At 41.1% G+C, this 27,172-nt stretch overlaps 1 pseudogene; it reads left to right on the forward strand.

The window, feature by feature from the left end:
* The first annotated feature begins 889 nt into the window (after window positions 1-889).
* Window positions 890-27,172, forward strand: part of LOC128657828 (uncharacterized) — a 31,305-nt pseudogene continuing 5,022 nt past the window's right edge.

Genomic DNA, 27,172 nt, shown 5'->3' on the forward strand with positions numbered 1-27,172 from the left:
GTAGTCACTCTTATTTAAAATTACGATGTTTCCTCCCTTATCGGAGTTTCTAATGACTATACTTTGATTACCTTTAAGGGAATCTAACGCCAATTTCTATGATTTCTCTGATATCTGCTTCTTATTATTCATCCTAATGTCACCTTTTAAAATCTGCTTGTATAATATAACGAGATCTGATCTGTCAGCAAGCCAAGCCTATTTTTATGGGTTTTAAAGAGCAAACCCAGCTATTTATTTAAAAAAAAATAAAGATAAATTAGTACAGTCTCATACAATTTATATGCTGCAGCTGTTATAACAAGTCATGGGGAACACATCAAGGGAGACAATTTTACAATGAACTTTAAGCAACTGCTTAGTGTTTTTTTTTTTTTTTTTTTTAATACAACAATAAAACAGATTGTTTAACAGTCCTTTAACTGGGGTTTAACTAAAGTTATTTATTTTAAAATCAACTGTTTCAAAAACAGAGTTGACTTTATCCAGTTATATACAGGATCTATATTTTTAATGAACTTTGTACAAAGTTTTTGCAGCACAAAGTGGTTGTTTAAAAAACAAACAAAAGGGGGCGGAGCCAGGCCAAGATGGCGATTAGACGCAAATTATAGACTCTCCAGCATAATCCTTACTAAACTGCCGTTTACCTAATGGTTCCCGATTAACTAACTATTTATAACTACGAAGGGTCTTCAAACTAGCTGATGGCTCAACCAAAATAACTTTTATATATGTAAAAATTGGAATCTGAACCTCAACTCAGACCACTACGGCCCTGTGTGGTATTTCTTCTATGTACAAGAGACACCTTCTCCCACTGGGATCAGGGGCGCTAATCTATCATTCAGATTAAATGTGTCACCCTACTACAGGCTTAACCACAACTATGCTTGAGGAGGAATTCATTGCTGTCCTGGTGGCCCAGCTAGAGGCCTTCGGGCGCCACATGGATAACAAATTTGCTGACCTGACGAACACATGCAGGAACATAGGGTACTCGGCAGCTCCACTCGAGGCAATGGAGATGGGTTGCCAGACCATTGCGGCTAACTCCCAGTCCTTACAGGCAGCGGTGAACACAGAGACGATACTGCTAACTATGGGCGCAAGATCTTGCAGTTCCACATGGAGCGAGTCTAACTCGAGCGTGGTGTGGCCTATCCGGGACTTGCTTGACCAGTGCGGAGCACAGTTCCCCCTGCCCGCTCCGAGGGAGGATATGGAGGTCCTTCCTGGAGAGACAAGAGGCTCAACGGCCACACACCACAAAACGATGGACAGGTCACAGGGCGGTGTGATCCTCGGATACGTTAAACCCACACGAGTAACGTTGTATACCAGATGTTAGACCATCCTTTCCAAGGTACTTTCTTCCCCACTAACGGACTCCCTGTTACAGCCGGATCAAGAGTGTGCCCTCCTTAAGCACAGACCCTTGCAGACACCAGGGATGTCCCCCCCACGATCACAAAAGCCTGGTCCCCATAGCACCTCAGTTGGTTCAGGGAGTAAGACGATCGTTGGAATACATGCTGGCTCTCTCTTACTTTGAAGCAGGCTAGTTATGTTCATTAAAGAGAGGCCACACCTGGACTAAATTTAACAATAGAGAGCAATGTAGCTAGACTGTAATTAGATTTAACCCTATTATCACTATGTGCTGTTTATACGTATGTAGGTGTATGCACATCAGGGCTTTGTTTATCAGGTCCCAATAGTTTACAGTTGTTCCTGTATTACTCCTCTTTTAACCATCAAGCCTTGGGGACTCATCCAGTCTTGTGACTTCAACTGTACTATACTGCTCTTTGTGCTGGTCTGTTTGCCTAATTATTGTTATGATACTCAACTTACATATCTATTGTGACTCATATATTAACTGTTTATTGCTTGATCCCTTTATTTTCATATGCTCTTCATTTGAGGTTGATGTCATATATTTTCAAGACTTATCCTTGTTGGTAATGTCATGAACAGCTAAGTACTTTGAGATGATATTATTAGCTAGGCAACCTTATATTTATAGATATCCAATATATGAGCTTGTTTGCTAGCTTCATAGGTACTACTAGTATGTCAGTTGAATCTGTTAATTAGCTCCCATATATATGCAAAAATATGTTGCTTGTTTAGATTGATATCTAGTTAGGAGCTCTGAATATGTAGTAATATCTGTCATCATATGTAACCCACTTGGGCTCTCCTTTTTATATGCTATCTCACTGTTTTGATCTAAGCACGTGTAACATTTTATATACAGGTTCTTTATATTGTCATATTTAACCCAGCTCTAAGGAAACTGATTATTTATGTATGAGGTAGGGGATGATTTCTCTTTATAGGTTAACAAGTGTGCTCCTCTCTCTCTATATGATTACCCCTTATACAGATAACTATATAGCAGTCCGACTCAGCTTACGCACACCGTATGGTCAGGGTGGGTCCTGTTTGAATGCCACCTACTATACTGTGTTATATATTTTATGCTGTGCCCCTGTATATTTTATCATAGAGATCTGTATATATCTATAGGAGGAATCTCACAGTCTATAAGCCAGGCACCTTGGTGGGTTGACGACTTCATCATATGTGCATCAATGTACAACTTGGTGCTGGACTTGTTTATCCCAAAGTTTGGTTGCTTTATTACCGTTTTCAAAGTGCTTTCTATATGTATTATTCTCTGTATCTTGTGGCTATATTGGGCATGGCGGTGGCTTCACTCTACAGCTTATTAGGTTGATTTCAAACCTCTATGACAGACTTGTAATTTTCTACTACTAACTCACACTACTTTAGAGGTTGAAGCTATCTAAATGATAGCAGCTATTTACATTTTCATTGGTAATATAAAGGGGTGTTTCTATTAGGTTACACACAGGGGCACAGGTATTCAACCATATTATGATATGTTCCTTCTAGACACATATCTCTACATTATACTTAGATATACTATTAGCCTGGGCTGGCTGTGTTGCCATATGTGACCACTCTTTCTTATTCCTTATTATATGCAAGCAGGTTTGTTGTTGCTGTCTGAGTTTTTTTTTTTGTTGTTTTTTTTTTAATATAAGTTCGCTTAAACTTGCTACTTAATTAGATTGTATTGGCCCCGTGGATAAGTAATAACAAACCATATTGCATTCAAACCTTTAATTCTTGCCATATTTTCTTATGTTTGTGTGATACTGATTTATCTTTTGATACTACCCTTTATATACTTGTAGAGATACATACTCATAGTTGTCATGAGCGCTTCCGTTCATCGCCGTGTCGCCGCGGCTCCCGGAACTCCTCTGTGTCTCTGACGTCATGTTGCTTAGCAACATGACGCTTTCTCTCACACCCCTCTGATGACGGTTACGCTCCTGCCCTTTAAATCTCGGCGGGAGATCTGAATCTGGGCCCGTTTGATTGTTTCCCTGGATTGTGAGTACCATATCAGTTTTATTCTTCTGTGTACCGACTTCTGCCTGCCTGACCAAGCCTCTTGCCTAATCCCTACTTGCTGATATTTGGACATTGACTTCTGCCTGCCTGACCTTGCCTGTAGCTATTACCCTTTTGCTGACACTTGGATGCCGACTTCTGCTTGCCTGACCCTGTCTTTTGCCTATACCTTTTGCTGATATTTGGATGCCGACTTCTGCCTGCCTGACCTTGCTTTGGCCTTTACCTTTAAACCTATTCTTTGTTATACACCTGCTTAAAAGGGACATTTACTTTTACAAGCTGCAAAAGAGAACTTTGCCTTTCTGTTTGTTATACACCTGCTTAAAAGGGACATTTACTTTTACAAGCTGCAAAAGAGAACTTTGCCTTTCTGTTTGTTATAAACCTGCTTAAAGGGACATTATACTTTTACAAGCTGCAAAAGAGAACTTTGCCTTTCTGTTTGTTATACACCTGCTTAAAAGGGACATTTACTTTTACAAGCTGCAAAAGAGAACTTTGCCTTTCTGTTTGTTATAAACCTGCTTAAAGGGACATTATACTTTTACAAGCTGCAAAAGAGAACTTTTCCTTTGTTTTACAAGCCTGCTAAAGAGGACCTTTTTTCAGAAGCTTCAAAGTAAGAGCATTTCCTTTTTGTTCTTTGTACTACTTAAAGGGACGTTTTATCCTTTGTGGCTTTCCTGCATTCTGGAACAATATTCATTTTTGTTATCTTCTAATCTGCTTCCTGAGTGGGTCACGTCCTGGATATTTCTCAGTGTGCTAGCGTGTGCTTTCAATTCACGCTAGCAGTTGGGTTACATCCCGGATTGATTCCAGAGCGGCTGACATTACAAACGGGCCATAAAAATGGACCCCACTGAATTATCTATGGCCGTGGCTCACCAGGGACAGCTCTTGGGTTCTCATGCCACTCACTTGCAGTCTCTGGACACTAAACTTGATCAAATTACTGCTCTATTACAAAATTTGGTTGCTACCGCACCTCCCAATCCTAATCCCAATCCAAATCCGATTGAGGCATTACCTCCTCCGATTCCTAACAATCAGTCTCAGGTACAACTAAGTCCCAGGATTCCTCTTCCGGATAAATATGATGGGAATCCTGAAGAATGTAGAGGCTTTTTGAATCAATGCCGTCTTCATTTCCGAAATAGCCCTACTCTCTTTGCTACTGCCTCTTCTAGAATCACGTTTCTTATTTCCTTAATGAAAGGAAAAGCCTTGGCTTGGGTGTCACCTTTGCTAGAAAAGAATGATCCTATACTGTTGGATGTTGATACATTTCTATCTACATTCTCAAACGTATTCGATAAACCTGGAAGGTCATCCGCTGCTGAAGCAACTCTCCTGGATTTACGTCAAGGAAATCAACCAGTCTCTCAATATGCAATTGAGTTCCGCACCCTTGCCTCTGAAACCACTTGGAATCAGGGAGCACTCAGAGCCGCTTTCCGTAAAGGACTTTCTGAGCGTCTCAAGGATGAATTGGTGTATCGTGAACTTCCAGAGTCCTTAGAAGCCTTAATAAATCTCTGTATCTGTCTCGACGCCAGGTTTCGTGAACGCCAACAAGAAAAGGATAGAACACAGAGGACTGCCACTCGAACTCCTTTTCGTTTAGCTCCTCGTTTTTCTAGTCCAGTCACTCCAGCCTCTCCTACTACTGATCAGGCTGAACCCATGGAAGTAGGAAGTATAAAATTAACTGAGACTGAACGCTTAAGAAGACGGACTCTTGGCTTATGTCTGTACTGTGGCCTTAAAGGACATTTATTAAGGGATTGTCCTACTAGGCCAGTAAAAGCCAGGGCTTAACTCTAGTCCAGGGAACTGAGTTAAGCCAAAATAGTGGTCATTCCCTATACAAGAAACTCTTTGTTCCAGTAACTCTTCTAATTGGACAAAAGAAGATCTATACCCAAGCCCTAATTGATTCTGGTGCTGGAGGTGTGTTCATTGACTCTACATTTGTTTCTACTCATTCTATACCCTTACTAAAGAAGGAGTATTCCATTTCAGTCTCTACGGTCAGTGGAGATCCTTTGGGTTCTGGATACATTCAGTTTTCTACTCAACCCTTAATCCTCACCGTAGGAATACTTCATTCTGAGACAATTTGTTTCGATGTCATTCCCACTCCGCAATTTCCCATTATCTTGGGATTACCCTGGCTCCAGACTCACAATCCCATTTTTTCTTGGACTTTCGGTGAACTCACTTCCTGGGGATCTACATGCCAGACTAAATGTCTTCAAGAGATTACTAAGTTACCACTCACTATTGCTCTCACAGTTGAAACTCCGGAATCCTTACCTATGCATTACCATGACTTTGTGGATGTCTTCTCCAAAAAAGAAGCGGAACGTCTTCCTCCTCATCGCCCTTTTGATTGTCCCATTGACCTCCTTCCTGGGGCTGCCTATCCTCGAGGCAAAACATATCCACTTTCTAAACCAGAAAACATGGCTCTGGAAGAATATATAAAAGACAATCTGGCTAGAGGATTTATTCGACCCTCCTCTTCCCCTGTAGGGGCTGGTTTCTTTTTTGTGGGAAAAAAGGATGGCGGATTAAGACCCTGTATTGATTATCGTGGATTGAATCAGATTACCATCAAGAACAGTTATCCTCTGCCCCTTATTCCTGAACTTTTTACTTATCTTCAGGGAGCCACCATTTTCACCAAACTCGACCTACGTGGTGCATACAACTTGATCCGTATACGCAAAGGAGATGAGTGGAAGACTGCCTTTAACACTCGATTTGGGCATTATGAATATTTGGTCATGCCCTTTGGGCTATGCAATGCTCCGGCGGTTTTCCAGCATTTTGTAAATGAGATCTTTCGTGATTTTTTGAATATTTTTGTTATCATATACCTGGACGACATCTTAATTTTTTCTCAGAACCACCAAGATCATGTGCACCACGTCAAGAAAGTACTTCAACGTCTAAGAGAATTCCATCTGTTTGCTAAACTGGAGAAATGTTCTTTCCATCAAAAAATCATACCCTTTCTGGGTTATGTAATATCGGCATCTGGATTCGAAATGGACCCTACTAAACTTTCTGCCATTTTGGATTGGCCTAGACCTGATTCTTTGAAGGCTTTACAACGTTTCCTAGGCTTCGCCAATTATTACAGAAAGTTCATCAAGAATTTTGCTACTATTACTTCTCCTCTTACTTCTCTCACAAGAAAAGGACAAAACTGTAAAGTATGGCCGTCTGAGGCTATAGAAGCTTTTGAATCTCTCAAAGAAGCTTTTTCCTCAGCTCCTATCCTTCGTCATCCAAATCCTGAGTTTCAATTTATTCTGGAGGTGGATGCTTCCTCTGTTGCTGCTGGAGCGGTTCTGTCTCAACGAATACCAGAGACTGGAAGGATTCATCCTGTTGCTTTTTTCTCTAAAAAATTCACTCCTTCCGAATTTAACTATGACGTAGGGAATAAAGAGTTGCTTGCCATCAAGATGGCATTGGATGAATGGAGACATTGGCTGGAAGGTACTTCTTTGCCATTTACTATACTTACTGATCATAAGAACCTTCTGTATCTCCAAACAGCCAAACGACTAAATTCCAGGCAAGCACGCTGGTCCTTATTCTTCTCTCGGTTTCACTATAATTTGTCTTACATACCTGGTTCAAAAAATATTAAAGCAGACGCACTTTCCAGACAATTTCAAGATACCCCAGTTCCTGAGTCTGGTACCATTCTCCAACCTCATGAAGTCATTGCCCAGTTAACAACTTCTTGGTTACAAGAATTACAGTCCGCTCAAGAGCGTCTTCCTTTGTCCTGTAAACCTTCCAATGGTTTACTCTTTGTTCCTGAACGCCTTCGTTCCAAGATTTTATTTTGGGCTCATGATAGTCCCCTTTCTGGACATCCTGGCATCAGTATTACCACTCGAAACCTCAAACAACATGTCTGGTGGCCTACACTCTCTCAAGATGTGAAGGATTACGTCTCAGTATGCACACAATGTGCTATGAACAAAACTCCACGCCAACTTCCTTCAGGATTACTCCAACCATTGCCTATACCTCACCAGCCTTGGACTCATGTATCCATGGACTTTATTACCGATCTTCCCTTGTCCACTGGGAACAATACTATCTGGGTGGTGGTCGACAGGTTCACTAAGACGGCTCATTTTGTACCCTTGCCAGGATTACCATCTGCCAAAAGACTCTCTGAACTTTTTATTCTACATATTGTAAGAATCCATGGATTTCCTCTTGATATTGTTTCAGATAGAGGGGTACAATTCGTTTCTCGATTTTGGAGGTCACTTTGTAAACATTTTGGTACTACTATATCTCTCTCTACTTCTCACCACCCACAATCGAATGGTCAGACTGAAAGAGTAAACCAGTGTCTTGAAACATATCTTAGACATTATGTGGATCATTATCATTCTAACTGGACTTCTTACCTTCCTTTGGCTGAATTGGCCCATAATGCCCGGTACAATTCCTCCCTTCAGACTTCTCCTTTTCATGCAGCTTACGGATATCAGCCTAGGACGTTCCCTTTGCATACTTCCTCCACAGTGAATCCTGCTTCTGATCTTACAGCCCGAAGATTAACTCGACATTGGCAGAAGATACATCGTATTCTTTCTGTAACTTCTAGACGTTACAAGTTCTTTTCGGATCTTCGACGGAAAAAGGCTCCCAAATATCGCCCTGGTGATAAAGTTTGGATTTCCTCTCGATTTCTTCGCCTGAAACAACCTTCTAACAAATTGGGACCACGATATGTGGGTCCTTTCCGAATAATGGGTCAGGTATGTTCCACTGCTTATCGGGTAGCTTTACCCAAGTCTCTCAAAGTCCATCCGGTATTCCATGTTTCTCTTTTAAAACCTGTGATGATTAACAGGTATTCTAAGCCTTTTTCTAAACCTCCACCGTTATTGGTGCATGGACATCCTGAGTTTGAGATCAGCCATATTCTAGATTCCAAATTGCGGGGCAAGAAATTGTATTATCTCATTCATTGGAAGGGTTATCCAGTCACGGAACGTTCTTGGGAACCTGCTCATCAAGTAAATGCTCCAATATTGGTCAAGACCTTCCACAAGACTCATCCTGATAGACCTGGTCCTGTCCCCCGGAGGGGCCCTTGAGGAGGGGGTGCTGTCATGAGCGCTTCCGTTCATCGCCGTGTCGCCGCGGCTCCCGGAACTCCTCTGTGTCTCTGACGTCATGTTGCTTAGCAACATGACGCTTTCTCTCACACCCCTCTGATGACGGTTACGCTCCTGCCCTTTAAATCTCGGCGGGAGATCTGAATCTGGGCCCGTTTGATTGTTTCCCTGGATTGTGAGTACCATATCAGTTTTATTCTTCTGTGTACCGACTTCTGCCTGCCTGACCAAGCCTCTTGCCTAATCCCTACTTGCTGATATTTGGACATTGACTTCTGCCTGCCTGACCTTGCCTGTAGCTATTACCCTTTTGCTGACACTTGGATGCCGACTTCTGCTTGCCTGACCCTGTCTTTTGCCTATACCTTTTGCTGATATTTGGATGCCGACTTCTGCCTGCCTGACCTTGCTTTGGCCTTTACCTTTAAACCTATTCTTTGTTATACACCTGCTTAAAAGGGACATTTACTTTTACAAGCTGCAAAAGAGAACTTTGCCTTTCTGTTTGTTATACACCTGCTTAAAAGGGACATTTACTTTTACAAGCTGCAAAAGAGAACTTTGCCTTTCTGTTTGTTATAAACCTGCTTAAAGGGACATTATACTTTTACAAGCTGCAAAAGAGAACTTTGCCTTTCTGTTTGTTATACACCTGCTTAAAAGGGACATTTACTTTTACAAGCTGCAAAAGAGAACTTTGCCTTTCTGTTTGTTATAAACCTGCTTAAAGGGACATTATACTTTTACAAGCTGCAAAAGAGAACTTTTCCTTTGTTTTACAAGCCTGCTAAAGAGGACCTTTTTTCAGAAGCTTCAAAGTAAGAGCATTTCCTTTTTGTTCTTTGTACTACTTAAAGGGACGTTTTATCCTTTGTGGCTTTCCTGCATTCTGGAACAATATTCATTTTTGTTATCTTCTAATCTGCTTCCTGAGTGGGTCACGTCCTGGATATTTCTCAGTGTGCTAGCGTGTGCTTTCAATTCACGCTAGCAGTTGGGTTACATCCCGGATTGATTCCAGAGCGGCTGACAATAGTGTTCATAATGTATCATTTTGTCTGCTAATTCTGATCCTACATAGGGGATACATGAAAGATCACTTAAATACGATCATCATATAGGCTAGTTAACCTGGATAACTCCACTATCTCTCTCTCTCTCTCTCTCTCTCTCTCTCTCTCTCTCTCTCTCTCTCTCTCTCTCTATATATATATATATATATATATATATATATATATATATATACAAATACATTCATTTTTGCCATACACCACTTTCCATTCTGGTTAAGCCCAATTACCATATAATTTCTGATTACAATCTCAGACATAGTGTCATTGCCCGTTTCAAGAGCTACTCTATCTCCTTTGAACATACTATTCCGTATAAGAAAAGTCTTCACACGTTTCTCCATAGTACCGCTGAGGTTTAGATATAGTGTTCGCAATGGCAGTATTTGTAATCCAATGTCTTAGCTCTATTATGTGTTTGTGTATCATAGCTTTTATTAACTTGGAAATGTGTCCGGACATATTATCTGTTTTGCTGTTACTTTTATGACCTCAATAAAAATTATTCAAAAAAATAAAAAATAAAAAAAATAAATGTAGGCATTATTTATAAGCAAAGTCAATGGCTGCCAAGGGGCTAATTAAAGCAAGTCTGAGGGAAAAATGATTAAAAAGAGATATCTGTCTAAATATTTTACTCCTTAGACTTACCATAATATTTTTGTAATTTTTGTTTTACATTACTATAGCAAGTTATCAGGGACAGTATAAGTTGCATTTGACAAGATTCTTAAACGACCATTTTTATTTACAGACCCCTTTCTATCCTTCTAATTGCAAGTTTACTATATTTGATTAAGAATTTGAACTTATTTATGACAAGTAAAACCATTGTAAAGGGTGACTTTACAACTAAATTTTATTTACAAATCGTTTTTTCCAAATCTGTTATGCCACCCAAGATATAGATATTATATATATATATATATATATATATATATATATATATATATATATATATATATATATATATATATATATATATATATATATAATGCACATTTGCCATAATAAAAATGTTTCAGCACATCTTATATTGATTAAATATGGAATGAAATGAAATGGAATGAAATCAAGACTAACAGTTTTAAAACATTATGGTGCATAAAGGTTAATTTAACACTTTTCCTCTTACATATTTTGGTGGCAGTAAGTCTCCAAGGCTGCAAAGAATGGACTATTTGTGAAAATATATTTATCTCAGTAGCTATATGTAGTACTGAACTGTATATATGGTAGCATTTGTGAAAATATGTTATACAGTTTCACTACTACATATAGCTACTGTGATAAATATAACATATTACTGTGATGAAAATGTATATATGGTAGTATTTGTGGAAAAATGCTATATTTATCACATTACCTTAGTACTGAACTGTATTTGTACATGTGTTGTATTTGTGAAAATGATTTTATATTTCTGACAGTCACTTTATGTATGACAGTGTGTATATTAGTATAAGTGGGTGCAGGTTGTAGGTGTAGGTGTTTATGTATGTATATTACTATGGTGATCTCATACTTTTGCCGGTGCTTACTAGGGGGATCTATAATTCTAGTTCTCAGCTTGTGCTATACAGTATATACTTTACAAGGTTTACAGTTTATGTTAGGAGTTCTATACTTGTGATATGCAATTTTGTACTGTGTGTGTTGGGTTTCTGTATATGTTATAGAGAGTGTCTGTGTTTGTGGGTGACATGCAGTCTGCTCTTATCTTTCTTAGTTTGTTGCAAAGGTATCCCCAATGTGTAATACTGCTGAATATTTATTTACATTATTATGATGTTTAATATGCTATAACAATAGTGTATGAGTTTTTTTTTCTCTGTTACTGTAAACTAGTTTGTAACCATCTCTAGACCAAAATATACCTGGTGATAGTTATCTTATGAGTCACAGACTTGTTGCTTATCCAAAGATAAAAATAAACCACCACACATCTCTTTATATGAATAATGCTGCAGGCTTGTGGCAGAAAACATATTACTCACAGCTCAACACGCAGTCACCAGAGACTGAATCAGGCAGCTCCAGGTCAAAGCAATAAATAATTGACGAAAACTAAAGTTAGAAGTGATAGAAATATTAGGGAGGTCAAAAATTGGATCGTCAGTGTAGTGGATTTTACTTGCCCAGTTGGCTAACATTTAGACAGGAATGATAGATAGTCTCATAACATGACAAGATACTCACAGGTCTGAAGTTGACCATATAATATTCTGCTGCGCTGGAGACAAAACAAAATCGATCTGTCCTGGCTGGCTTGTATAATAATTATAATAATAATTTGCGATTTATATAGCGCTTTTCTCCCTGTGAGACTCAAAGCACTTTACAAATATACCAACATAAGACATAAAAGTTAGGAGTTTCTGAAGGTCAGATAAGCGGACTGAATGCCTGATGGAAGAGGTGGGTCTTTAGCTTTTTTTTAAAAGTCTGCAAGGACGGTGCCTCTCTGATTGCGCACGGTAAAGAGTTCCAGAAAGTAGGGGCAGCGTGGCAGAATGCTCTGGAGCCTGAGTTTGTCATTATTCTTGGCACTGAGAGGAGGGATGTGTTGGCTGACCTAAGTGAATGGGATGGGATGTAGGGAGTCAGGAGCTCTTTCAGGTACTGTGGGCCTTGGTTGTTTAAGGCTTTGAAGGTCAGCAGGCCAATTTTAAAATATGTTTGCCATTTAATTGGAAGCCAATGCAGGGAGTGGAGAACAGGTGTTATGTGGCAGGAGCGAGTTTGATTGGTCAACAGTCTGGCTGCTGCCTTTTGTACTGTCTGAAGGCGATGGAGTTCTTTTTTTGGGAGGCCCAAGTAAAGTGCATTGCAGTAATCTAGCCTACAGGATACAAATGCATGGATTAATGTTGGCATATCATCCGGTGGAATTAAGTGTTGTATCCTGGCTATGTTTTTCAGATGAAAGTAGGCAGATTTTATTACGGAGGAAATCTGCTGTTTAAAAGATAGTCCAGCGTCAATCAGCACTCCGAGGTTTCGTACCTTTGCTGAACTAACGAGTTCAGAGCCTCCAAGCTCCAGGCCAGTTGGGTGATCGTGGGATATTTTTGATGCCCGGGGTCCCCTCACCAAGAGTAACTCTGTTTTGTCTGGGTTCACTTTGAGACAGCTAGCATTCATCCATTCTATGAGGTCTGTTAAGCAACTGTTTATGCGGCATGCTGGGTCTGTAGTATCTGGAGCAAAGCAGAAGTAGAGTTGTGTGTCATCAGCGTAACAATGATACCTTAGGCCCTGTCGGTTAATGATGTCCCTCAGTGGTAGTAAGTAAATTGCGAATAGCATGGGAGACAGGATAGATCCTTGTGGAACTCCGCAGGCCAGTTCTGTTGGTGCTGATGAGCTTGATCCTGATATTACTCTCTTTGATCTACCAGCGAGGAAAGATTTAAACCAGTTAAGGACTGTGCCTCCTAGACCACAGATGTACTGCAAGCGCTCTATTAGAATCCTATGGTCAATGGTATCAAATGCAGCTGAGAGATCCAGGAGGATTAGAATGGAGTAATCACCTTTGTATCTTGCCATGAGGAGATCATTTAGCACTCGGACTAGCGCTGTTTCAGTGCTGTGGCGGCATCTGTAGAATAACTGTTCAAGTCTAAAAACGGTCCCCAGCACTTCCGGTCGAGTTTGCTCATGCGCAGTAACTAGGCGCACAATGCGGTGACGTCATCAACATTCACGTGCACAAAATTTGAAAAGAAAAAAAATATCCTGTAAATGAAGAAGACGGCAGTAGGTGGAGTTCAGGGGCTATTTGCAAATCAAAAACGGAGTGATTGGATTTTAAATATAACTGAGACCGTTGTGGGCAGCATGCTGACAAACAGGTAGGACAACTCATTAAGGCTCAAACTAATGAAATAGATCACATTGTTATGAAGGTAGACTGTCCCTTTAAGTGTTTAAATTCTCTTGAGCAGCATCTCATTGCCCGACATATCCCATTCATGAAATTGCTGGCATTACCAAAAGGGGGACAGCATGGAGTTCATGGATCAGTTGTCTGTGTGCCATCAAGCATAGATAAAGTTACCAGGTGTGAAGCTGATGATTTGCTGATCAAAGAGAAATTAAAAAGGAAGCTCACCTACAAAGGTCATTATGAATACCAGTTTGTGCGCAATGATCACGTGATAAATGCATTAGAATTCCTTATAGAAAACAATAAGTGGTATGAAGATGTACATGTAAACAATGATGGGATAAACCCCTTATTAAAAGACGAACAACAGGGTGAAGAGTATAATAACAAAGAACAATGCTGTCTGTCAAATAATTCAGATATTGATGACATTGAAGAACAAAATGATAACCACTCAGAGCTTGATTCTAACAACCATAGACTGTTTTTAGATACATACTTACAACCACCTGTTGATATTGCACAAGAAATACTTGACCAGCATTTTGACAGCATATTGTGTGTTGCACCAGCTGAAGGAAATGATCCTGTAAAGTTGCTTATGGATGGAAGTAATGAAGGAAAGGCATTCCCTGTGTTGTATCCTACAGGAGGACCAACTATGTTAAATGTAATGAAAAGATAACATTAGTACGATACTTTCAAACTAGGTTACTAAATGCTGATGAAAGATTTGCTAAGAACATAGATTTTATTTTTTATGCACAATATATGAATCAAATTGTGTCCAATGTGTCCATTGCTTTACGAAAAGGATGTAATGAAAAAGATGGTAAAAAGATATCATCCCATATGTTGAGTCACACAGGAAGTTTAAAAAATATACTTAAAGGGACATTAAACCCCAACATTTTCTTTCATGATTCAGATAGAAAATATAATTTTAAACAACATTCCTATTTACTTCTATTATCTAATTTGCTTCATTCTTTAGATATCTTTTGTTAAAGAAATAGCAATACACATGGGTGAGCCAATCACATGAGGCATCTATGTGCAGCCACCAATCAGAAGCTACTGAGCCTATCTAGATATGCTTTCTAGGAAAGAATATCAAGAGAAGGAAGAAAATTAGATAATAGAAGCAAATTAGAAAGTTGTTTAAAATGGTATTCTCCATCTGAATCATGAAAGAAAAAATTTGGCTTTAATGTCCCTTTAAGCATGATGAAGGATTTAAGTTTTTGAAACCTATTCGAGGCACACCTCCATTTTGGCAGTCTGTACAAAAAGATCTTTTTGCAATGGTGAGACAACTGGGTATTCCAACATGGTTCTGTTTATTTTCATCAGCAGACATGAGATGGAAAGAATTTTTAGAAACAATCCTTCAACAAGAAGACAAAAAACAGCAAGCGGAAGAGCTTGACGGGAGTTTAAAATGTGCTTTATTGCAAAAAAATTCAGTAAGAGATGCCAGAATGTTTGATTACAGATTCCGCTATTTCTTAAAAAGTGTAATGTCACCGGCAGCTCCAATAGGAAAGATTATAGACTATTTTTACAGAGTTGAATTTCAACAATGTGGATCTCCTCATGTGCATTGCCTCTTTTGGATTGAAAATGCACCTCAAATTGATAAAGACGATGACATAGCAGTTGTATAGTTTGTAAACAAGTATGTTACATGTGAAATTCCAACTTCAGGAAATGATGAGGAACAGAATGAGATTGTTACCTGTGTTCAGAAACATAGCACAAAGCATTGCAAAACTTGTAAGAAAAAAGGTACTACTTGTAGATTTAATTTCCCACGACCTCGATCTGTTCAGACTTTTAGATCAAGACTTGGAAAAAATGAACAAAGTAATCTGAAAAGTAAAGAACAACATATAAACAATGAAAACTGCAGTATAAATGTACAAAACAAAAATGTATTTAATAATAACAGTGATGTTAATTGTAATGCAGAATGTGAGAAAATACCAATCACTAATAAAGAGGCCAAGACAATTTTAGAAAAAATAAAGGATACTATAACAAATTCTGATATAAATTTTGAGTCTGCATACAAAGAGAGAAGCGCTTTACCAGGAACGAACAACAGCTCAGTGGCTTGTTCTATGGCGATTTACCACCCGGAGGCAGCTTCTTTTAGACCAGTGTGCTTTTCACCGAAGAAAACTTTCCTGAAGTATATCAGTCTGATCCCGCCAAGTAAGGTCAGTCCAGCCCCGAAATACCAGGTAATTCTCCTCTGAACAAGGAACATGACAACCCCAGACGATCGTTTCGGCCTCCTATGGGCCTCGTCAGTGAGGTGCAGCCACATTCCTCTAAGCACACTGGGCAAGGAGTCCACGTCTGGTTTCCCCCATCACCCATAGGGAGACTTCCCCAGGGTTATAATAATTTGCATACAAAGAGAGAAGCGCTTTACCAGGAACGAACAACAGCTCAGTGGCTTGTTCAATGGCGATTTACCACCCGGAGGCAGCTTCTTTTAGACCAGTGTGCTTTTCACCGAAGAAAACTTTCCTGAAGTATATCAGTCTGATCCCGCCAAGTAAGGTCAGTCCAGCCCCGAAATACCAGGCAATTCTCCTCTGAACAAGGAACATGACAACCCCAGACGATCGCTTCGGCCTCCTATGGGCCTCGTCAGTGAGGTGCAGCCACATTCCTCTAAGCACACTGGGCAAGGAGTCCACGTCTGGTTTCCCCCATCACCCATAGGGAGACTTCCCCAGGGTTATAATAATTTGCATACAAAGAGAGAAGCGCTTTACCAGGAACGAACAACAGCTCAGTGGCTTGTTCTATGGCGATTTACCACCTGGAGGCAGCTTCTTTTAGACCAGTGTGCTTTTCACCGAAGAAAACTTTCCTGAAGTATATCAGTCTGATCCCGCCAAGGAAGGTCAGTCCAGCCCCGAAATACCAGGCAATTCTCCTCTGAACAAGGAACATGACAACCCCAGACGATCGTTTCGGCCTCCTATGGGCCTCGTCAGTGAGGTGCAGCCACATTCCTCTAAGCACACTGGGCAAGGAGTCCACGTCTGGTTTCCCCCATCACCCATAGGGAGACTTCCCCAGGGTTATAATAATTTGCATACAAAGAGAGAAGCGCTTTACCAGGAACGAACAACAGCTCAGTGGCATGTTCTATGGCGATTTACCACCCGGAGGCAGCTTCTTTTAGACCAGTGTGCTTTTCACCGAAGAAAACTTTCCTGAAGTATATCAGTCTGATCCCGCCAAGTAAGGTCAGTCCAGCCCCGAAATACCAGGCAATTCTCCTCTGAACAAGGAACATGACAACCCCAGACGATCGTTTCGGCCTCCTATGGGCCTCGTCAGTGAGGTGCAGCCACATTCCTCTAAGCACACTGGGCAAGGAGTCCACGTCTGGTTTCCCCCATCACCCATAGGGAGACTTCCCCAGTGTTATAATAATTTGCATACAAGGAGAGAAGCGCTTTACCAGGAACGAACAACAGCTCAGTGGCTTGTTCTATGGCGATTTACCAACCCGGAGGCAGCTTCTTTTAGACCAGTGTGCTTTTCACCGAAGAAAACTTTCCTGAAGTATATCAGTCTGATCCCGCCAAGTAAGGTCAGTCCAGCCCCGAAATACCAGGCAATTCTCCTCTGAACAAGGAACATGACAACCCCAGACGATCGTTTCGGCCTCCTATGGGCCTCGTCAGTGAGGTGCAGCCACATTCCTCTAAGCACACTGGGCAAGGAGTCCACGTCTGGTTTCCCCCATCACCCATAGGGAGACTTCCCCAGGGTTATAATAATTTGCATACAAAGAGAGAAGCGCTTTACCAGGAACGAACAACAGCTCAGTGGCTTGTTCTATGGCGATTTACCACCCAGAGGCAGCTTCTTTTAGACCAGTGTGCTTTTCACCGAAGAAAACTTTCCTGAAGTATATCAGTCTGATCCCGCCAAGTAAGGTCAGTCCAGCCCCGAAATACCAGGCAATTCTCCTCTGAACAAGGAACATGACAACCCCAGACGATCGTTTCGGCCTCCTATGGGCCTCGTCAGTGAGGTGCAGCCACATTCCTCTAAGCACACTGGGCAAGGAGTCCACGTCTGGTTTCCCCCATCACCCATAGGGAGACTTCCCCAGGGTTATAATAATTTGCATACAAGGAGAGAAGCGCTTTACCAGGAACGAACAACAGCTCAGTGGCTTGTTCTATGGCGATTTACCACCCGGAGGCAGCTTCTTTTAGACCAGTGTGCTTTTCACCGAAGAAAACTTTCCTGAAGTATATCAGTCTGATCCCGCCAAGTAAGGTCAGTCCAGCCCCGAAATACCAGGCAATTCTCCTCTGAACAAGGAACATGACAACCCCAGACGATCGTTTCGGCCTCCTATGGGCCTCATCAGTGAGGTGCAGCCACATTCCTCTAAGCACACTGGGCAAGGAGTCCACGTCTGGTTTCCCCCATCACCCATAGGGAGACTTCCCCAGGGTTATAATAATTTGCATACAAAGAGAGAAGCGCTTTACCAGGAACGAACAACAGCTCAGTGGCTTGTTCTATGGCGATTTACCACCCAGAGGCAGCTTCTTTTAGACCAGTGTGCTTTTCACCGAAGAAAACTGTCCTGAAGTATATCAGTCTGATCCCGCCAAGTAAGGTCAGTCCAGCCCCGAAATACCAGGCAATTCTCCTCTGAACAAGGAACATGACAACCCCAGACGATCGTTTCGGCCTCCTATGGGCCTCGTCAGTGAGGTGCAGCCACATTCCTCTAAGCACACTGGGCAAGGAGTCCACGTCTGGTTTCCCCCATCACCCATAAGGAGACTTCCCCAGGGTTATAATAATTTGCATACAAAGAGAGAAGCGCTTTACAAGGAACGAACAACAGCTCAGTGGCTTGTTCAATGGCGATTTACCACCCGGAGGCAGCTTCTTTTAGACCAGTGTGCTTTTCACAGAAGAAAACTTTCCTGAAGTATATCAGTCTGATCCCGCCAAGTAAGGTCAGTCCAGCCCCGAAATACCAGGCAATTCTCCTCTGAACAAGGAACATGACAACCCCAGACGATCGTTTCGGCCTCCTATGGGCCTCGTCAGTGAGGTGCAGCCACATTCCTCTAAGCACACTGGGCAAGGAGTCCACGTCTGGTTTCCCCCATCACCCATAGGGAGACTTCCCCAGGGTTATAATAATTTGCATACAAAGAGAGAAGCGCTTTACCAGGAACGAACAACAGCTCAGTGGCTTGTTCTATGGCGATTTACCACCTGGAGGCAGCTTCTTTTAGACCAGTGTGCTTTTCACCGAAGAAAACTTTCCTGAAGTATATCAGTCTGATCCCGCCAAGGAAGGTCAGTCCAGCCCCGAAATACCAGGCAATTCTCCTCTGAACAAGGAACATGACAACCCCAGACGATCGTTTCGGCCTCCTATGGGCCTCGTCAGTGAGGTGCAGCCACATTCCTCTAAGCACACTGGGCAAGGAGTCCACGTCTGGTTTGCCCCATCACCCATAGGGAGACTTCCCCAGGGTTATAATAATTTGCATACAAAGAGAGAAGCGCTTTACCAGGAACGAACAACAGCTCAGTGGCATGTTCTATGGCGATTTACCACCCGGAGGCAGCTTCTTTTAGACCAGTGTGCTTTTCACCGAAGAAAACTTTCCTGAAGTATATCAGTCTGATCCCGCCAAGTAAGGTCAGTCCAGCCCCGAAATACCAGGCAATTCTCCTCTGAACAAGGAACATGACAACCCCAGACGATCGTTTCGGCCTCCTATGGGCCTCGTCAGTGAGGTGCAGCCACATTCCTCTAAGCACACTGGGCAAGGAGTCCACGTCTGGTTTCCTTCATCACCCATAGGGAGACTTCCCCAGGGTTATAATAATTTGCATACAAGGAGAGAAGCGCTTTACCAGGAACGAACAACAGCTCAGTGGCTTGTTCTATGGCGATTTACCACCCGGAGGCAGCTTCTTTTAGACCAGTGTGCTTTTCACCGAAGAAAACTTTCCTGAAGTATATCAGTCTGATCCCGCCAAGTAAGGTCAGTCCAGCCCCGAAATACCAGGCAATTCTCCTCTGAACAAGGAACATGACAACCCCAGACGATCGTTTCGGCCTCCTATGGGCCTCGTCAGTGAGGTGCAGCCACATTCCTCTAAGCACACTGGGCAAGGAGTCCACGTCTGGTTTCCCCCATCACCCATAGGGAGACTTCCCCAGGGTTATAATAATTTGCATACAAAGAGAGAAGCGCTTTACCAGGAACGAACAACAGCTCAGTGGCTTGTTCTATGGCGATTTACCACCCAGAGGCAGCTTCTTTTAGACCAGTGTGCTTTTCACCGAAGAAAACTTTCCTGAAGTATATCAGTCTGATCCCGCCAAGTAAGGTCAGTCCAGCCCCGAAATACCAGGCAATTCTCCTCTGAACAAGGAACATGACAACCCCAGACGATCGTTTCGGCCTCCTATGGGCCTCGTCAGTGAGGTGCAGCCACATTCCTCTAAGCACACTGGGCAAGGAGTCCACGTCTGGTTTCCCCCATCACCCATAGGGAGACTTCCCCAGGGTTATAATAATTTGCATACAAGGAGAGAAGCGCTTTACCAGGAACGAACAACAGCTCAGTGGCTTGTTCTATGGCGATTTACCACCCGGAGGCAGCTTCTTTTAGACCAGTGTGCTTTTCACCGAAGAAAACTTTCCTGAAGTATATCAGTCTGATCCCGCCAAGTAAGGTCAGTCCAGCCCCGAAATACCAGGCAATTCTCCTCTGAACAAGGAACATGACAACCCCAGACGATCGTTTCGGCCTCCTATGGGCCTCGTCAGTGAGGTGCAGCCACATTCCTCTAAGCACACTGGGCAAGGAGTCCACGTCTGGTTTCCCCCATCACCCATAGGGAGACTTCCCCAGGGTTATAATAATTTGCATACAAAGAGAGAAGCGCTTTACCAGGAACGAACAACAGCTCAGTGGCTTGTTCAATGGCGATTTACCACCCAGAGGCAGCTTCTTTTAGACCAGTGTGCTTTTCACCGAAGAAAACTTTCCTGAAGTATATCAGTCTGATCCCGCCAAGTAAGGTCAGTCCAGCCCCGAAATACCAGGCAATTCTCCTCTGAACAAGGAACATGACAACCCCAGACGATCGTTTCGGCCTCCTATGGGCCTCGTCAGTGAGGTGCAGCCACATTCCTCTAAGCACACTGGGCAAGGAGTCCACGTCTGGTTTCCCCCATCACCCATAAGGAGACTTCCCCAGGGTTATAATAATTTGCATACAAAGAGAGAAGCGCTTTACCAGGAACGAACAACAGCTCAGTGGCTTGTTCTATGGCGATTTACCACCCGGAGGCAGCTTCTTTTAGACCAGTGTGCTTTTCACCGAAGAAAACTTTCCTGAAGTATATCAGTCTGATCCCGCCAAGTAAGGTCAGTCCAGCCCCGAAATACCAGGCAATTCTCCTCTGAACAAGGAACATGACAACCCCAGACGATCGTTTCGGCCTGCTATGGGCCTCGTCAGTGAGGTGCAGCCACATTCCTCTAAGCACACTGGGCAAGGAGTCCACATCTGGTTTCCCCCATCACCCATAGGGAGACTTCCCCAGGGTTATAATAATTTGCATACAAGGAGAGAAGCGCTTTACCAGGAACGAACAACAGCTCAGTGGCTTGTTCTATGGCGATTTACCACCCGGAGGCAGCTTCTTTTAGACCAGTGTGCTTTTCACCGAAGAAAACTTTCCTGAAGTATATCAGTCTGATCCCGCCAAGTAAGGTCAGTCCAGCCCCGAAATACCAGGCAATTCTCCTCTGAACAAGGAACATGACAACCCCAGACGATCGTTTCGGCCTCCTATGGGCCTCGTCAGTGAGGTGCAGCCACATTCCTCTAAGCACACTGGGCAAGGAGTCCACATCTGGTTTCCCCCATCACCCATAGGGAGACTTCCCCAGGGTTATAATAATTTGCATACAAAGAGAGAAGCGCTTTACCAGGAACGAACAACAGCTCAGTGGCTTGTTCAATGGCGATTTACCACCCGGAGGCAGCTTCTTTTAGACCAGTGTGCTTTTCACCGAAGAAAACTTTCCTGAAGTATATCAGTCTGATCCCGCCAAGTAAGGTCAGTCCAGCCCCGAAATACCAGGCAATTCTCCTCTGAACAAGGAACATGACAACCCCAGACGATCGTTTCGGCCTCCTATGGGCCTCGTCAGTGAGGTGCAGCCACATTCCTCTAAGCACACTGGGCAAGGAGTCCACGTCTGGTTTCCCCCATCACCCATAGGGAGACTTCCCCAGGGTTATAATAATTTGCATACAAAGAGAGAAGCGCTTTACCAGGAACGAACAACAGCTCAGTGGCTTGTTCTATGGCGATTTACCACCCGGAGGCAGCTTATTTTAGACCAGTGTGCTTTTCACCGAAGAAAACTTTCCTGAAGTATATCAGTCTGATCCCGCCAAGGAAGGTCAGTCCAGCCCCGAAATACCAGGCAATTCTCCTCTGAACAAGGAACATGACAACCCCAGACGATCGTTTCGGCCTCCTATGGGCCTCGTCAGTGAGTCAACAGAATCAATGTTTGGCAGTATTGGTGTATCACAACATATCTTTTAAGAAGCATATGCAACATTAGCCAAGAAAACAAGTGTTGTTTTGAAAAGAGATATAAGCAGTATCTGGGTAAATCAATACAACAAAGATCTGCTAAGATGTTGGAATGCAAACATGGATATTCAGTTTGTAGTAGATGCCTATTCTGGTGTAGTTTACATTATTTCTTATATCTCAAAAGATGAAAGAGAACTGGGTTTGTTACTGGATCGTGCTCAGAAAGAAGCTGTAAATGAAGGAAATCTAGATGCAAAGCATATTCTCAAAAGACTTGGCAGTGTGTATCTTCACAACACAGAAGTTAGTGCTCAAGAGGCTGTTTACAGAGTTACTTCAATGAGATTAAAAGAAGGATCTCGTAAGGTACAATTCATTCCCACTGGAGAATCCCCTATTAAAATGAGTTTACCATTAAAGATTTTACAAAAAATGAATGAAGCTGGCGACATTGACAAAGAAAATATTTGGATGACAAGTATAGTAGATCGATATAAAAATAGACCAAAGTGAAGTGAATTTGACAACATGTGTCTTGCAAAGTTTTTCTCAGAATACAGAGTGTTGTCAAAATCAGAAATGACAAGAAACTAATAATAAGAGCAATAAAAAAGCAATTGAACTGGACAAAAACCTTGGATATGTTAAAAAAAGATCTCATACTCAGGCCGCAGTTGTGAGGTTTGCCAGATTTTCTCCCACTAAAGATCCAGAGAAACATTACCAAAGTATGGTGCAACTTTTTTTACCTTATTATACTGATTCACAACTGAAACCTGTTGATTTTGAGACATTTGAAAACTTTTATCAAGAAGGTGCTGTAAAGTGTGCAGGTGAAGCTATAGAACAAGTAAAAACCATTGTTGACAGAAACAAAGCTTCATTTGAGAAAGATGCTGAAAATATTGACAGAGCACAGGAACTTCTTGAGGCTGTCGGTCCACTAGAAGATGCATGGGCTGAAATCTGTCCTGAATCAGAGCTAGAGCGACTAGAATGCATTGGAGCTACACAAATAAGTACAGCCAGCGATGAAGCAGACACTATTGAAAATATCCCGGACTTACTGATGAAAGATAGCAGTGCAATTTCTAATACTGAAACATGTCATTGTAAAATATCTAAAGCATAAGCTGCAGAAATTCTCAGGTCATTAAATGATAAGCAGAGTGACATTTTTTATAAAGTCCGTCAATGGTGTCTGAGCAAATTATTGGGTAATAATTCTGATCCATTGTGTGTATTTGTTACTGGTGGAGCTGGAACAGGGAAAAGCCATTTAATCAAAGCATTGTATTATGAGGCATCAAGAATTCTTGCCCGTACAGCAACAAATCCCGATGATGTTTGCGTCCTATTAACTGCTCCAACAGGGGTAGCTGCGTACAATATTGGAGCTGCAACTATCCACAGCACATTTGCTATCGGAATCGATGCCAAACTACCGTATCTGCCACTTACTGAGGAAAAGATCAACAGTATGCGCTGTAAGTTTGGGAATCTGCAATTATTAATTATTTATGAAATCTCTATGGTAGATCATAAACTTCTTGCTTACATTCATGGAAGATTAAGAGAGATAAAGCAAACTGGTGATCATTCATTGTTTGGCAAAATAAGTGTAATTGTAGTGGGTGATTTCTACCAGTTATCACCAGTGAAAGGACCAGCATTATATACAGACATAAAAGGAGTCAATCTATGGAATGATTATTTTTCAGTTGCAGAACTACTCAACCGAATAAGAACTCTGAAAAAATCTGTTCAACTGAATGAAAATGATACTTATATTCTTAAAAAATGTGAAACTGGACAAATATCTAAAGATATTCAAATATTTGCAACCAATGAACAAGTTAACAATCATAACCTAAAAATGTTGCATACAGTTTGCAAAGATCCTATCTGTATTAAAGCTGAAGACTTCTCCAGAAATCCCAAGACTGGTAAATTAGAGAAAAAAAAATAGGCCATCATAACCAAGTATTTAACACTTGTTTAGCTAAAACACTACATTTATCTGAAGGTGCTCATGTCATGCTTTTGAAAAACATAGATGTTGAAGATGGACTAGTAAATGGTGCTTTTGGAACAGTTTCTGGTATATGTCTGAAACCAAGAAACTGTTTACCTGTTATGATATATGTTGTGTTTGATAATCCACAAGTTGGTCAAAAAATGTGCAGACAAAAGTGTAGTGTGTTAGGACTACCAGCCAATAGTACGCCCATAGAACCACAAGAAGATAAAGTGACAAATAGTGGTGGCGTGAGACAATTCCCACTAAAATTAGCCTGGGCATGTACCATACATAAAGTACAAGGTTTGACAGTTGATAAAGTTGTTGTATCACTTGATAAAATCTTTGCCCCAGGACAAGCATATGTAGCACTAAGTCGAGTACGAACATTAAATGGTTTAACAATACAGGATTTCACAGTCAGCTATATATTGCAATGCAAAGGTTGAGACAGCCTTGGCAATGATCCCACAATCAGATAGTTCATGCAATATTGTTATGCAAAATATTCAAGGTCTTCAAGCACATGTCCTGGATTTAATGTCAGATAAAAGAATTATGAAATCAGATACTATTTGTCTAACAGAGACTTGGCTATCCAGTAACTGGCCACAAGATAAGCCAAAAATAAATGGCTTTTAATTCCACCACAAATCAAGGTTTCACTCCTATGATGCTAATGAAAAAATGTTTATCGACTTGAAACAGCAGTGTCATGGTGGAGTTGGTGTCTATTGCAGAGATTATGCAAAAGTTACCATTTTAGATGTATCATTGCACAATTTAGAATGCATTTTATTTAGAATTGAGAACATAAATGTGACAGTAGCTGTTTTATACAGATCCCAGACCTACAAACTTGATATATTCAAAAGAAATCTCAAGCATCTTATTGAAAAAATGAAGAACACAGGAGGTACAATAATTATGGGAGATTTCAATGAAAATATATTTGCATCTTCTTCAGTAATAAAGTAATGGAGCATTATGGATTCATGCAATATGTCACTGAATCAACAACAGAAAGTGGAACATTGATTGACCATGTGTATGTTAAAGACATTGACAATTTTATTGTCCGTGTGTTGCCAACATATTTCAGTTTTCATGATGCCATCTCTATCACATTGGTGTTAGTAAGTTAAGTGAAAGATCTTCCACTTAAAAACAGAGGACAATTAAAGAAAATGAGGCATTGCTTCAAACTTATAGACTTAATAACAATAGTTTTTTTTGCTGCAACGTATAGAAAAATCCATCTGAATGAAAACTGGAATTGTATAATCTAGTACATTGTGATGATTAAACTTCAGTAAGTTTTATGTAGAAACCTCTAGGAAACCACCAGCATACTGATTATGAAATAATGTGTAATTTAATAGGGGATCATGGGCATACAGCATATAAACAATGAAGACATAGAGGCCGAATAATCAAGCTTCGAGTGGAGTTTGATACCCCTGTTTCCGCTCGCCAGAAACAGACGTTATGAAGCAGCGGTCTAAAAACTGTTACTACATAACTTGTCCATCTGCTCTGAGGCCGCGGACATCAATCCACCCGATCCTATATGATTGGGCTCATTGACATACTGCAGGGAGCAGTATTGCACAAGCAGTTCACAAGAACTGCTTGTGTAATGATAAATGCCAACAGTATATGCTGTCGGCATTTATAGTTGTGCGGCAGACACGATACGCTACATCGTATCATGTCCGCTCGTACATTAATAAATTGGCCCCATAGAGTCAATTTGATAAATAAAAAGCTGTGGCTTACATGCGAACAAAAACTATTAGTGGCAGAGTCTTAATTTATAACATCTGTCATACATAATTGGCATTGTTACTTTTGGCTATATGTTACATCTTGTGTAGCGTTTTCAGACATCAGCCTCAATTTATATATAAATAACTATTGTACGTTACAGTTATACCTTACCTTCAAGAGGAGATAACTCTATACAGATATACTCACTGTAATACGCTGAAACCATATTTTTTTGCTTCATATCATCTGAATCTTAACCCCCTGACTGTGCCTGTCATTTTATCTATAATCCATTCAGTTTATTACAATCAAAAAGAAAAAAATCTGACAGCAAAACAAGGCTTATTATGACTTATAACTCAAACAGCAAACAAGTCATTGATGTGATAAATAAACACTGGAAAATTTTGCAATCAGACTCCATATTAAAACAACATTTGGGGAATAGAGTGGATGTGAGCTACAGAAGAAGCAAAAACCTGAAAGATATGATAAGCCCAAGTCATTTTTTGGAAAAAAGAAAAACTATCAAGAAAACTACTGTACAAGGCTCATACCCTTGTGGTACATGTAGCAGTTGCAAATACATGAAAAAAACCCACAGAATAAAAGATAGATTTGGCAAATCTCATGATATAAAAACATATATCAGTTGCAACTCATCAGGGGTCATTTACATGATCAAATGTGGATGCCCAAAAATATACATAGGCATGACGACACGCAAGTTACGAACCCGCTTACAAGAACACCTTCGGAATATAAAAAATGCGGCGAAAGACCTACATGACAAGAAAAACCTCACGTCAGTGGCCTATCATTTTCTAAAGTACCATAAAGGGAAAAACACCTCACTTACCTGTGCAGGAATCCAGAAGATCAGTTTGGGTATAAGAGGAGGTGATTTATCAAAAAATCTTCTACAACATGAAAGTAGATGGATTTTTTTAATGAACTCAGTCCAACCACAAGGACTCAATCAACACAATAATTACTTTACATACCTATAATTACAGAAACAAACAGTCTTTAATAAATAAATACAATTACACCGACAATTATTAAGACCCTGGCTGGAATATATGGGAGGATAAGTCCATAAAGGAGGTACTCCTACTCATTACATCTCTCAACAGAACTATACGGATGTA

This window comes from Bombina bombina, chromosome 4 (genome assembly GCF_027579735.1).
Source record: "Bombina bombina isolate aBomBom1 chromosome 4, aBomBom1.pri, whole genome shotgun sequence".
NCBI lineage: Eukaryota > Metazoa > Chordata > Amphibia > Anura > Bombinatoridae > Bombina > Bombina bombina.